General features: G+C 37.0%; 1 protein-coding gene across 12 annotated transcripts in view; it reads right to left on the reverse strand.

The window, feature by feature from the left end:
- PLEKHA5 (pleckstrin homology domain containing A5) overlaps positions 1-15283 on the reverse strand; it is a 239848-nt gene that overhangs the window by 138314 nt on the left and 86251 nt on the right. The window lies entirely within an intron of this gene.

Raw genomic sequence — 15283 nt, forward strand, 5'->3', positions numbered from 1 at the left:
CAGTTCTATTATGTGACACTGCAGGTTTACAAATTTTGAGCAAAAAGTACCACTAACCTCTGTTACAGCTGTCTTTGGAGCTGTGTCTCTAATGCCTCTCAAATAATACTTATCCCATTCCTAGGTAATTCATGTCCCAACTCCCAGAAAAGCTACTTTTCTGCTAGTCTCAAGTCTCTCAAAAAGTCTCAGCAGATGATCTTTCTCATTTACTGAGAAGACTGAGATAACTGAAGTCATCTAAGAGGGGTCCTCTCAATTACTACACTTACCACCTGTGGTAGTCAGCCTCCAAAATGGCACCTGATGATCCCAAGCCAGAACCACCCAGCTGACCTATAGTAAATTCCTGATCAACAAAAATGTTTGTCACTACTTTAAGCACTACATTTTGCTCGGATTTGTTTTACAGCAATAGATTAAGTTAATGTAATCCGCTTAATTTTCCTATTAGCTTCCAAATATTATTTAAGTTTTTGCAAATATCATTTAAGTTTTTCTCCAATGTAGAAAGCACTTTTCCTTCAGTTCTTTTATCCTTCTCCTTCAGCCAAACTTTTCCAGAAACTCCAACCTCACACGTGCTACTAAAACTGCTTTCTCAAAGGTCAATCGATAGTCTCATAATTGCTACAATAATGGTCTGTTTCTTTCTCATCCCTTTGATGTGTGTGCAGCTTTTGACAATTAAAAATCTTTATATCCCTGGCTTCCACAACGCTGAATTCTCCTTAGTTCTGACCCAGGCTCTGTGCACTAATTTTCTGACTTTCTTCATGTGCTATATTATTTGGGCATACCCCTTAAACACAGGCATTTCTCCAAGATTCTGATTTCAGTTCTCACCTTTCCTTCAAAATAGGCGTAACAGCAACAACGAGCATGACTAAAATTTACTGAACACTAAGGTGCTAGGACTTATGCCAACCTCTTTACGTATCTTATACATCATCCCATACATGTTTAGCCTTTCCATTATAACCCGTGGAGCCTAAATATATTCTATAGTTTGGGTAATCGACCACATTAGTCAAGCTTCTTTCCCTCTCCAGGATTAAACTGTATTTCAAATGCCTTATTCTCTGGTTTACCATCATCTCCCCAATGTTTAGAACAGGGTTTCATATTACAGTAGGTGTTTATGGAGCACATGGTAGGATATTTGTAGCATAAATGACTGGAAAACTCACACATATCCCATTTCTTTTTGAGACAGGGTGGGCTGCAATAAAAAATAAGACTACTGGCTTAGGGCTACAACTATTATAGTAAGTAATTCAATCTGCTTATTGCATTTCTAAAGCATTTATCTCATTTGATCTATATTATAAAGTACCAACATTTCAAAAGTTGTACAAGACTTCTATATAGAAAACTACAAAATACTACTGAGTGAAGTTTTAAAATTTCTTAAGAAATGGAGAAATAAAGCAATGCATAAAATGAAAGCTCAGTATTGTGAAGATGTCTAATTCTAACTAATCTACAGATTTAGTTCAAGCCCAGTCAAAAGTCCAGCATTTTTCTTGTGGAAATTATAACTGATTCAATAGCTTATATGGAAATGCAAAGGACCAAGGTAGAATAATAGTCTTTGAAATGATGATTGACAACACTGCCCTGGTGAGGCCGTGGAACAATGAGAACTTTCTCACAGGCTTTTGGAAGCCTAAATTGATACAGGCACTCTGAAACAATGTTTGACAGTATTTTCTAAAGTTGAACATACACCTATTTTGTGATTCAGCAATTTCTTGAAAATAAATTCAAAGAAAGGTATAAATATGAGCACTGAAAGACATGTAAGAATGTTAACAGCAACACTGCCTATAATAGTTTTAAACTGGAACTAATCCAAATGTCCCTCTACAGGAGAATAAAATGAATAGTAGCATATTTATACAGTGGAACACTACACAGCAATGAAATTGAAGAAACTCCTGCTACGTGCAACCTGGATAAATCTCAAAAGATGCTAATGAGTAAAACAAGCTAGATACTAAACTGCACTGTATCACATCTCATGATACCTTCTTCATAAACAGTTACAACTATACCTTTGGTGTTAGAAGTTAAAATAGAGGTACTTTTAAGACAAGGAGTAGGGCGCAGTAATTGGGTGGAGACATCTAGTGGTCTTTGGGATACAAGCAATATTCTTATTTCTTGAGTAGTAGTGCACAATTATGTTCACTTTGTGATGTTTATCAAGTTATATACTTAAGATATGTGCACTTTAATCTTTATTATACTTCAAAGCAAATGAAGGAAGCAATATTCAGGGAAGACCATGTACACCTGTGGTCCTTGATCAGTATGTATGTATGTATGTATGTATGTATGTATTTATTTAAGATTTTATTTATTTGAGAGAGAGAGCAAGAGCACAAACAGGGGGAGCATCAGGCAGAGGGAGAGAGAGAAGCAGGCTTCTAGCTGAGCAGGACCCTGGGACCATGACCCAAGCCGAAGGCAGATGCTTAACTGACTGAGTCACCCAGGCACCCCCTTGATCAGTTTTTAAACCAGCAATCACAACACTGAAGATGCAGGATTCTTTGAGAGAAGCCACACCTACTTTTTAATTCTCAAAATCCTTTTGTATATATGTATTGACTATAGTAAGCTTAAAAATCATAATGATAACATAGGGTTGAATCATATGGCATTGCCAGTTTTTAGGTCAAAAGCAAGCACAGACTGGCAACTGCTGTTAACTTAGCCAATACTGTTATAAGACAGTTTTACTGGTATGACTCTAAAACACAATCAAAATAATCCCCCATACATGTAATAATAGTATTGAGAAAAGAAGTCTTGGAGGACACTTTCCGGACTGGAGAGAAAGGGGAGAGGTACTAGAAACATGGATAAGACTCCAAGTTATGATGATTAATATTTTAAAAGGTAATAGTTGCAGTAGACAACTGGCAGTAGATCTAGAAAACAGCAGTCCTAACCACAGGCAAATATGCTATGTCCCACTTTCACCTCTTCCCTGTTTTAGAAGGGGGCGTGGGGCCACAGCCACCCAGTCAGTGAATCCCTTATGTGGTCTAGGCTCTGCCTTTCAGTCTGGGCCCTCTAAGATTCCCCTCTATTAAGAAGTGTCCAATGTTACTCCCTTAGCTTTTTCCAAAGGCAGCTGCAATGAAAAGCTATAGGAAGTCTGCCTGTTCAGCTGCAGAAATTTTGTACAGCCAATTGTCTATTATACCACTAAGTGTTCCTAAACAAAAACACACAAGAGAAATCCTTTTCAAGGGATAACCATCTTCTGGATGAACTGACATGCATCTTCTTTCTGAGAGCAAGCTAACATATTTCCCTTTTATACCGAGAAACAGAGGTAAAACCAAAGTCCAAGTGGAGCAATTCTGACTAATGTTGAGCAAACCTGCATTTTATTATTTTCTTTGTTTTATTGGTCATATTGTCCCACCTGACGTTTCCTAGAAAAAAAACAATATAAATAAATCTAGTTTATACCAAACTCAGTATTATACAACTTTTTCTATATCTTATTTATAAGTTGGGGGTTAATTGTTAAATTAACATTTTACCTTTGAAAATACAAATTTAGTCAAAAAACCCAAAACTCAGCACCTCACTGAGCTACAGTGAACTCAGCTCTTGAGCACCAAGTGGTTAGAACAGATTTCTTTAAGCTTGCTAAATAATGAGATTTCTTTAAAAGTGCTAAATGAATTTTCGAAAGAGGTCTCAGAAGATAGGATTAGGTCCTTTATATGGTTTACTATGACATTTTTCAGAAGGATATGAATATATGGTTTCAAATACAAAAATGCTTTAAAAATTTTTTAAATGTAACTTGAAGTGGAGTGTGTCTGTGGATACTGTTATCTGACCTACTTATCTGTACCCCCCTTCCCCTGGTGAAAATCTCAGCTATTAACATGTCAGAGTGCATATTACCCTGGCCATCTCTACATGCTAGAGAGCATTAAACACCCAATAAATAGTTATTCGATGTGTGGATTCTGTTATAGCTTCTGTATTATTTATAACTCATAACATTTTTATATTTCACAGTAAAAATTTTTTTTGGCTAAACTAAACAAGCTTAAACTGACAGGGGTTCCAAGTACTGCACAAGAAGGAATAGTTTTCAGTAAGCAAATAAGTTCTGGAGGGAGAAAAAAAGAAAGAAATATGCTTGCTTTCAAATGAAAGCCAGCATCTACCCATGCAACACTGATGTGATGAACAATTCCTGGTTTCCAGCTTCAGATGGGTTCTTTTTTTTTTTTTTTTTTAAGATTTTATTTATTTGACAGAGAGAGACAAAGCGAGAGAAGAAACACAAGCAGGGGGAGTGGGAGAGGGAGAAGCAGGCTCCCCACTGAGCAGGGAGCCCGATGTGGGGCTCGATCCCAGGACCCTGGGATCATGACCTGAGCCGAAGGCAGACGCTTAACGACTGAGCCACCCAGGTGCCCCTTCCTGTATTTCCTAATCTCACTCCTCTGATTCTCTCATGCTAATCATTTCTTCTAGGTCTCCTCTGCCCATCATCTAGACATTTGGCTTCCTTTAAGGTTTTATCTTCAATCCTCCTTCATTTATACTCTCCATCCTTAAGCGATTTAATCCACTCTTCAATGACTCCTGTTACTATTCAATAACAATATTGGTGTTTTAATTAAACTTGTACATTCTAATCTACATCTGTTACCCTTGTATGTTTTCTTGCTCTGTAGGACTCTATCTAATTTCTGCTCTCTGAACAAAAGGAATATCAAACTCAAAATGCCCAGACCTCTTTATTCCCAATTTCTTTATTCTCTTTATATTCTCTCAATTTCTCATCTCAAATATAATCCAAATGCTGGAGTGCGGTCCTTCCCCTCTCGTTTGCTAACCCCCATCCCAGCTTATGCAACCCTAAGATTCTGCCTCCTTAACTTCCACAGCATCTATCTTCTCTCCCTTTGTGCTGCCATAGTTTAAAATCTTTGTCCCATTTTCAATCATACCAGTTCAAACATTAAGGATTCCATGCTCAATCTCCTCCACCTCCGATTTATCCTCCACACTGCTGCACGTTTATCTTTTTAATACACAGACTTGCCTTTTTCTGTTCTCCTACTTAAACTCTTAAAAATGGCCCACCAATGCCTATGGGATTGTCTGTGCTCTTTGGCATGGCTCATAATATGACTCTGATCTACCTTCCTCATCTGCCTGAGCTTCCTGCCCCCAAGCATCTCACAACCAATACGCTAAAAGCATTGAAGTTGGTTAACTGTTCTTGAAGAGACCTAGAAGACTTTAGTCTCATTCTCTTTAGAGTGCCCCCTTGCCCCTGCTTTTCTGCTTAGTAAATTCTTAATCATCCTTTGTCAAAACCTACCACAGACCCTATGTGCTCTGGGAAGCTACCCACACTCTCACGTCATTGGGCAGGAGTAATCACTTCCTTCTCTGTGGCACCTCTAACTGTGTACACGTCTCCTACTGTCCTCAGCACTTGCCCCAGAGGGATCAGTCACCCATCTTTGTAGACTCAGTCACACCTGGGTCGTGAATGTGTAGATGTTCTTGTGTTTATTTATTTGACAGAAATGATCTCTTTCTAGGCCCTATTCCCCTCTGTTGGATGGGTCAGGAGCTGTCTGAGGCTCACAAGAATCTAGCACAGGAACTGGAATATCAAAAACACAGAGTTTTTCAGGTTAGTGAGAAAAAAAATTTGTAATTACACAAATCTTGGTTTAAATCCTGGCTCTGCTATTTACAAGTTCTATGAACTTGAAACAAAGAGCCATTCTCAACATGTTTTCCTATTTCTGAAATGGGGGTATCTTTCTCATAGTTATATCAGAAAATGGGCACTCATAACTACTTAACATAGTATATGTAATGTTTGGTGAATTTATGAATACATTGGTCATGTAACATTTCAAATGTGACAAGTATTTAAGATTAAAACTAGACATGTGAGCACACATTTTTTTAAAAACCTACTTATCAATATATTTACTTAAAGTTAATATTTTAACAGACACTTTATATTTCTACTAAAACGAAACTGGAACTTTTTTTCTTTTGACTTTAGTTGATGGCTGCTCCATGCTTAAAATCTTTATAATCCTTGTAATAGAAAAGAAGTATGAAATCACTAATTTAATCTATTTCCTCAAACTCAACATGACTGGGTTTCAATTACTTCTTCTACTTCACTACTGAGTAACTCGGATGCTTCAAAATAAAATTAAAAAGAAAGTGACTGAAAGACACACTAAGTTAACAGGCATTAGAAAAAAAAAAAAAACCTGATATGAAAATGTCATTTGTAGTCAAAACAGCTATTACTCAGTAGCAATGGGTTAAAGCTGAGAACATAAAAATCAAGAGTCACCAAAACATTGGTATTAAAAGAGTAGGGTCATGAATGATTTTTTCGTCCCTTTTACTTGTTCATGTTCTGTAACATTTTCTACAATAAGCATGTTCCACTTTTTACAATAAAAAATTTCAGAAAATCTTTTTGAAAATGCTGAAAACAAACTGTCAGGTGAAAATGTAGAATTATAACACTGTATTCCATATGCTCTCAATTACAGAAGAAAATGTATATGCATGGGATCTACATAATGGGGAAGAAAAATGAAAGGACAATGTGCAAAAAACGTTTGGTGAAATTACCAGTAGTTTTTATGGCCTTATATACAGTTTTCTGTATTTTCCAATTTCTTTATAATAATAGAGTACACTTCTTAAAAATAACTGCTTTTTGATTCACATACCATAAAATTCAACTATTTAAAGTGTATAATTCAACTATTTTTGGTATATTCAGAAGACTGTACAACCATCTCCACAATCAATTTTTTAAAAAGATATTATTTATTTATTTGAGAGAAAGAGAGAGAGGGAAGACAGAGGGAGAGTAAGAGGGGGAAGCAGACTCCCCACTGAGCAGAGAGCCCGATGCAGGGCTCTATCCCAGGACCCTGAGATCATGACCTGAGCCAAAGGCAGATGCTTAACCAATCAATTTTAAAACATTTTCATCACCCAAAAAGAAAACCTGTACCCATTAGCAGTCACTCCTCATTACCTCCCTTCCCCAGTCCCTAGCAACCTCCAGTCTATTTTCCAGTCACTATGGATTTGCCTATTCTGGATATTTCGTATAAGTGGAACCATATAATATGGTTCTTTGTGAATGGTTTCTTCAACTCAGCACAATGTTTTCAGGGTTCATTCATGTTGTAGCATGTATCAGCACTTCCTTTCTTTTTGTCACCAAGCAATATTCCATTATATGGATAGAATGCATTTTATTTGTCCATTTTTGAGTTGGCTGTCACTTGCGTTGTTTCCACTTTTTAGCTATAATGAAAAATATGATGCCATGAATGTTCACATACATGTTTTGCATGTACATATGTTTGCAAATCCGTTGCATAGATACCCAGGAGTGGCACTGCCTGGTCATTTGGTAACTCTATGTTTTTTGTTTTTTGTTTTTTTTAAAGATTTTATTTCTTTATTTGAGAGAGAGAGAGAGAGAGGGAACACAAGCAGGGGGAGCAGAGGGAAAGGGAGGGGGAGAAGCAGACTCCCCGATGAGCAGGGAGCCCGATGCGAGGCTCGATCCCAGGACCCTGAGATCATGACCCGAGCTGAAGGCAGATGCTTATTGAATTGAGCCACCCAGGCGCCCCTGGTAACTCTATGTTTTAACTTTAAGGAACTATTAAACTGTTTTCCAAAGCAGCTGCATCATTTTACATTCCCCGCAGCAATGGAGGAGAGCTGCAATTTTTCCATATCATTGCCAACACGTGTTATTGCCCATTTTTTGATTATAGCCACCCTAGTGGGTTTGAAGTCATAGTTCATTATGGATTTGATTTGTATTTCTCTGATGGCTAATGATGTTTAGCATCTTTCAAGTACTTATTGTTCTTTGGCAAAGGGTTTATTCCGATCTTTTGCCCATTTTTAAATTGGGTTATTTGTCTTTTCATTATTGCGTTGTAGGAGTTTTCAAAAATATATTCTAGTCACAAGTCTCTTATCAGATATATGATTTGCAAAATGTTTTGTATTGCATTATAAAGACAAAATAAAAACCCTCCAACTCTTCGGAGAAATCAATTAGCAAACACTGTGGTCAGGGGGTATAACATGGCAATGGCAATTATAAAACAACTTAAAATGTGAGCAGCACTTTATAATTTTCTACTTAATCCTCACATGGATTTGTAATCCTAGATCTGGTTCTCAGGTCAAGAATCGAAGGTCTGTAGAGGTTAAGCTGATTTATTCAAAGTCTTTCCCGATTTACTTTTCTATTACTCTTTTTCTATGCTTCATCTTTCTTACTTGTTTTATTCAAATTAATGTTCCCCCCTGTGTTGTTTCCAAATTTGTAAGCAAACTGTCTTAAATGCTTTTTAGAACAAAGCAGGTACGTTTACACAGAAATTTCCCAAAGACTTATAGCTAAGTAGTTTTAATAATACCCAATACTCTGGGTATCTGGTACAGATCTTCCTCTACTATGAGATTACTCACACACTCTCTGACAGTGTGATAGGTCTGATAGAAGGAACTGTGTAGCCTGACAGAGACTTGTGAGGACTGACATGACAAAGGTGGAAGGTGAGTGATCCCAATGAACCCAGCTCTGTGGCGTTCTATTAGTTTCCTATGACTACTGTAATAAATTACCACAACCTTGGTTCTTAAAACAACAGAAATTTATTCTCTCACAGTTCTGGAGGCCAGAAATTTAGACTGGAATCAGTTTCACTGGGTCAAAATCAAGGTGCTGGCGGCCACAATCCCTCAAGAAGCTCTAGAGGAGAATCAGCTCCTTGCCTCTTCTAGCATCTGGTGACTGCAAGCATTCCTTGGCTTGTGGTCCCATCATTCCATCTCTGCCTCTAGAGTCACAGTGCCTTTTCTTTTTGTGGCTGAAATCTCCCCCTGCCACACTCCTACCTTCAATAAGGGCACTTGTGATTGTACTTAGTCCTGCCCCCATGGTCCAGGTCCTCATCTCAAGGTCCTTAACATCTGCGGTCTTTGCCACATAAGGTAAGCTTCCTGGTTCCAGGGTTTAGGACATTATCAGTACACACTGGAGGTATATGTATGGGTTGGGGGGTGTCCTTACAAGACCCAAGAACAAAGTGCCAAGGGGCAACTCTTCATTATCTTCATAGTTCGCTTGGTTCAGGTAGAAAAACTGCTCTCCCAGGTATGTTCTCTCCTAGCCCTGACACTATCCCCCAATACTGCTAAAGTTACCATCTTAGTTACCCGATCAAGATCATGTAGCTTCAATTACTAAGAACTCTTTCCTACAGGAGAGAACACTACCTAGATGCAAATTTGTTTTAACAAAATAGTTGCAGGAGGAAAAAAGAAACTGAACAAACTACTTTCTCAAAATCATTTACAAATATATGCTATAAACCTAATATTAAGGAGGAATTAGATATTCAATATTAAATCACTCCTCTGCGACCTGAAAGTAATTGAAATGTGCAATACTGCAATAAATGGTTCACATATAGTACAAGTTATGAAATGTACTGGCAATTTCTTTTCTCTTATGCTAAACAGTGAGTATATAGGCATTCTTAATTCATATCCTTTTTGTGTCTGTAATATTTTTACAATATTATTTTATAATTTTAAGTATTAAAAAAGAAAAAGGATACAATGTCATCCTCCCTGAGCCCTAGAAAGCATCCCATGCACTAACCTTCACGTTTATCTCTAGAATTACAGCAGTAATCCTATCAAATGCCATTGTTAAAATCTACAAACAGGTCAACTCTTTGGTTAGGAAAAATTCTTGCTTCTTTATTAACTCTTTAGGGAAGCAGAGAAAAGGTAGTGAAAATGAGAAAGTTTCTAACCAGGGAACAGATATGCTGATTAAGTTGCTGGTCTCCACATGCTCTGCCCTATAATTTCCTGTTTGTTTACACAGAGATTTTTGTGCTATTTACTAAGATTAAGTTATCCATCTCCCAGATGGATTTTGCTGGCTAGATGTTAACTGCTGCAATTCTCCTTTTCTTGCCACAATCAACTTGTCCTCAAAGGAAAGATATGTTTCTGAAATACTTATAAAATCGCTTTTAGAAGACAAATCATACTTTCTCATTGACTTAAGCTGTAATTTCAGAGATTTATTCTTAAGGAAAAAGTATAGCTCCAAGGAAAATTTATGCTTATATCCAAAACATTCTTTCTGACAGAGAAAAAAAAAAATTCCATCATAGTTCATCTCAACTGGGAAAAAAAACCCGAAAGATGTGTGCTAGACAGCAGACAAGCTATGTACCAGACATTAAGGAGACCAGGAGAAGGTCCTGGTTACTAATCCTAAACCTTTTCCATTGGAAACTGTCCATGCTAAATGATGGCTAAGGGGAAAGTTACATCTGTATTAAATTAGTCATAGATCCTGTGCTCAAACTTGTGGTTTGTGGTTTTCTATCTTTACAAAGTAGATTTTAGACTTACACTTCGAAACGTCAGTAATAAAAATCATAGAATATTTGTAGGATTTTACTAACATATGCATTTTCCAATAAAGATTCTCTATATTGCATATTCAATGTCTAGTCCTTTACACTGGATTACACTCCAGTGTACATGGCTTACTAAACCACCAAAATACTGATTCTACATTAAAGCTTCATAAGAAACCCAGTCTATCTCCATTCTCAGAGACAAAACAAGATCAACACTGAATCTGCAGAAGATCCTGGGGGGGTCAAGCAACCAGCCCATCTGAGGTTCCTAAGTAGCTCAGGGTATGAGTCCTCACTCCCGTATCTGTTAATATGTGTACCCTCCCTTCTAAGAATAAATGAGGATTTGAGAACATGTGTACTCATTAGGTTACAGCAAGGAAAACCGCAGTTAATCAGGTTTCATATTTAACAGAGGTGCCAGAATAAGAGCCTCTAAGCTGATAGTTAATCAAATGATCCATTTTTAAAAATAAAATCAAAACGAAAAGTCCTTAAAGTGGGTGGGCCAGGGGAGCAGCCAACAGATATTTCACTTTCATATAAGTCTGATGTGTTTCACTGAAGAGGCAGAAGGCTTGAGACTCAAGTAAAATAAGGGAATGATGGCCATTCTTTAACCTCCTGAGCAGCATTCGGGGTAATGGGGAAGAAACAACACATCCTGAGGGAAGAGAAAAAGTTAAGAAATCCATTTCAGGGCCAGTGAGCTGAGGAGTTGTGGAAGAGAAATCATTCTGGAGTTATTATCGTAAACTGAATTCAAACCGTTTTAAGGCTTAACCCCTGTAAGGAAAATTTGTGACAATTTCGCAAGAAGAGCTTGCCAACGGTTAGTCACTGGAAGGAAACAAAGGCATTCTAAGAACTGCAGAGCCGGAGGGGGCTTGTTTGCATTCTAGCATCAAGCTTAACATGGGTGGGAGGAAGTGATTTCTGTTTGGAAATGATGTAAGGCTATTATTGTTACTGCTGCTGTTGTTATTTTAACTTTTATTCTGACCTGTAGTCTTTACTTTCTATTAATCAGGTAGATGACACCTCAGGAAATCTAGGTTATAGGAAACTGAAAATGTTTATTTTTTTAAAGACTGTATTTATTAGAGAGAGAGCACAAGCACGGAGAGGGTCAGGGGGAGAGGGAGAAGCAGACTCCCCGCTGAGCAGGGAGCTCAATCCCAGGACCCTGAGATCATGATCTGAGCTAAAGACAGGTGCTTAACTGCCACCCAGGTGCCCCAGAAACTGAAAACGTTTCCAGTGAGTTAGGCAGGACTGAACCTGCACATGTGGCTTACTGAAAGATAAGATGCTGGCAAAGATCTGGATATGTAAGTCCAGGAGTAATGTGGAGAAACAGCAAAACAAACTAAAAAACAGAAACCCCAAACCCTGATTCCTAGACTAAATGTCTGAGCTACAGATGCAAGAGAGGACTTGATAAAAGGCTGCTGAGAAGACTCTAGATGAGAAAAGAACCAGTAAGTCAAGAGTGACAACTAAGAGATTGTGGATGCAAGTTCAAGACAATGTGAAATCGAGTGGGAATTTGAGCACCATCAACAAAACATTGAGGAAATTGCAGATGGAGGTTAAACTCACATGAATTTGCTGAGTATCTGTTTAGTGGCCATCTATTAATGGCCTAATTAAAGAGATAAGTTATGTCAAGTTAGGGTAAGTAATGACCACTGTATATATACTTTTGATGTACCTGTCTTAGATCATGGATACCCCTGAGAGCTCATTAAAATAAAGTAGTTTTATATCAAGCCAGCTAGCTGACTTTGAATTTGCCAAAAAGCCATTGTTAGAAGAAGGGTATTAGGGAGAAGCTAATGTACGAGGGCCATGGCCCCAATGACACAGTATTTGACGTGTCTTTCCAACGCCAACCTATGCATCCATTCAATCTCTAACAGCTGAACAATCTTGCTATATAAGGGCTACAATAGGCCAGATTTCACCAAATTTTCAATGGATGAGCCAGAGAGTTCCAGAGTTCTGGGGTATAAGTAATTATAATATTCTATCAAGGTCAGCAAAGAATTATTTACAGTTTAAAAGAAAAAAGTGATATTATCTGCTCACTTACGAAGATTACAGTATGGGATCTAATAGTTTTAATGTGTTTCTTAATAATGGTATGAAAAGGGTTTTTTTGTTGTTGATTGGTATCATCAAAATCTTTTTTAAATTTAATTTTATTATGTTATGTTAATCACCATACATCAGTAGTTTTTGATGTAGTGTTCCATGATTCATTGTTTGCGTATAACACCCAGTGCTCCATTCAGTACGTGCCCTCTTTAATACCCGTCACCAGGCTGACCCATCCCCCCACCCCCCTCCCCTCTAAAGGGTTTTGCTTTTAAAGAACAGCAATCTTCACAAAAATAGAGGCCACAGACACAGAAAATATAAGCTCTAAAACAGTGGTACTGATATGGATTGAAAAGCATGAAAAAAAAATTAATTCAATAAACATTTAGTGAGGCCAATTGTGTGCCAGGCACTGTTGGGTTTCCACTAATTTAAGAGTTCATATTTCACTAAATGTGATTTTATTTATAATAACATTGTTTGTATAGTAATATGAACACATTTGAGGTATTTCTTTAGCCTAAATATTCATCACTTTGTCTACCAGGCCAAACACAGCTGAAACACACAGGTATTTAGCAATTACTCTTATAAAAAGTTGGCTAAGCAAGTGAGACTCTTTTAACATTTTATCATGTATTGAACACTTTGTGAGTGACATGCTGGGTTCTAAATTAAATACTCATAATCTAAAAGAAAAACATTGATGTTTCTGTTTACTACTGAAAACACAAAATGGAGAAAAGAAGATACTTGCCTAGAGTCACAAGTGGCAAAGCTAGATTAGAACCCAGGCCCACCAGATTACAAATACTATACTTATTTGCTATTACAAACCATATTTAAAAAATTAATTTGTCTCTCTATAGGAGTAATCTAGGAGTAACTTTAAGAAAATGGAAGAAAATTGTGAGAATTATAAAAATCTTTACTTGGTCATATCGCCCCCCAAATCCCTCACATAGTGTTTACTGCTTATACTTTCAGTGTTTGGGGGTTTCAAAAATGTAATTTTAGCTTATGTCACTAATACTGTTCCTAAATCTAATCATACCTCTAATCGTAAATTTACATTGTATTTCTAAGATTGTTCTTCTAAATGTAAAATGAGAAAAGAACTGAGGCAATTTTCTGGAAGATCTAAGCAAACCCATAATTCTCCCACTTATCCATGTATTTCAAAGGTAAGGGCTCCAATCAGGATTATTTAAATGTTTGCTATGTGTTTATATCATATATTGGTTTTTCTTTTCAAAAGTAAACCATATTTCAGAGAAAATTAAGTTCTAGAATAAAGTTCTGAACAAGACGTTAAAGGTCAAGAAGTTCTGCTATGAACAAGCCTTTATGGCCCATTATTCCCCAAACTTACTTGACCACTGAACCCATTTTCAGGTAAGACCACTTGGGATCTTTAAGCACTACTGAACTTCACAAATGTTAGGGAACTAAATTATCCTTAATTGGTAGATGTTAAGTTAAATAAGTGAGTAGGCAAACTTAATGATTTGGAAATGAAAAATAACGGGTATGTGCTTCATCTTTAGAACCTGGCAAAGAAACCCTTGTTCACTCTTCTCTTCATATTTCCCTCCTTTCACTCTCCCAGTATTTCTCCATATTTTTCTTTAACAGACTTCAATTGGTTATCGATTTATCTCTAATTGAAGATCTATGATTAGAGGCAAATGAAGATCTATGATTAGAGGACCAAATACATAAGAGAATAGTGTAAAGTATAATTCTGCCATGAAAATTTCATGATTATTCACAGACTAGAGTAAATATGTATTAGCAAATTAGTTTCAAATCACAGAGGACTTCTACATTTTTATTTTTACACATTCAAAATATTTTTTAAAGATATTTATTATTTTTAAGTAGTCTCTATGCCCAATGTGGGGCTCTAACTTGCAACCCTGAGATCAAGGGTCGCATGCTCCACCGAATGAACCAGTCAGGACCCCCGAAATATTTTTAATTAAAAAAGAAAACAGCTGATAGAGGATTCTGTAAAAGCAACACTTGTTTTTTTTCCCCAGTGGCTACCTGTGAATGGCTTACAGCCATCATGAATCTTTGCAATAGTCCCAAGAAGTCATCTTATTACTTTAGAAATCTTAAATGAGTCTCCTATTATTACCACAGTGAAGTACTATACTGAAAATAAGTGGAAATAAAGAGTGTGCCTGCTTCCCAAGGTCACACGAGTGAGTCAGTATGTAAAAGTGGAACAGACTTCTTGAGTACTGTCACTTTAATCCTCATCTCTAACTGCTAACCCTCCCTTTTCATGAATATACAAGTTTAAGTATACACCCACCTCCTTCACATGTGCCAATCCTGGAAAATGGCATAGTGGGGGCAGTTCACAAAATAAAGCTATTTCAGGAAAGCATCACATAAATGCCTGGCATTTGAAGGCACTAAGCCTTTAGTATTCCCCTCCCATTCCTTCCACCCCACCACATTGTTTTTCTAGAACTCTTTAAAACACCTTCTATACCTCAAATCCCCTACCTGACATGGACATTTAGTAATAAACATGATTTTTGCCCAAGGAAATAAATTTGGTAATTTTATGCCTTTTCTTCAAATCTTTAAAACATAATTTATCTCATGCAGAATATGCAATTTTAATTTCCAGAATA

This window comes from Zalophus californianus, chromosome 9 (genome assembly GCF_009762305.2).
Source record: "Zalophus californianus isolate mZalCal1 chromosome 9, mZalCal1.pri.v2, whole genome shotgun sequence".
NCBI classification, from domain to species: Eukaryota; Metazoa; Chordata; class Mammalia; order Carnivora; family Otariidae; genus Zalophus; species Zalophus californianus.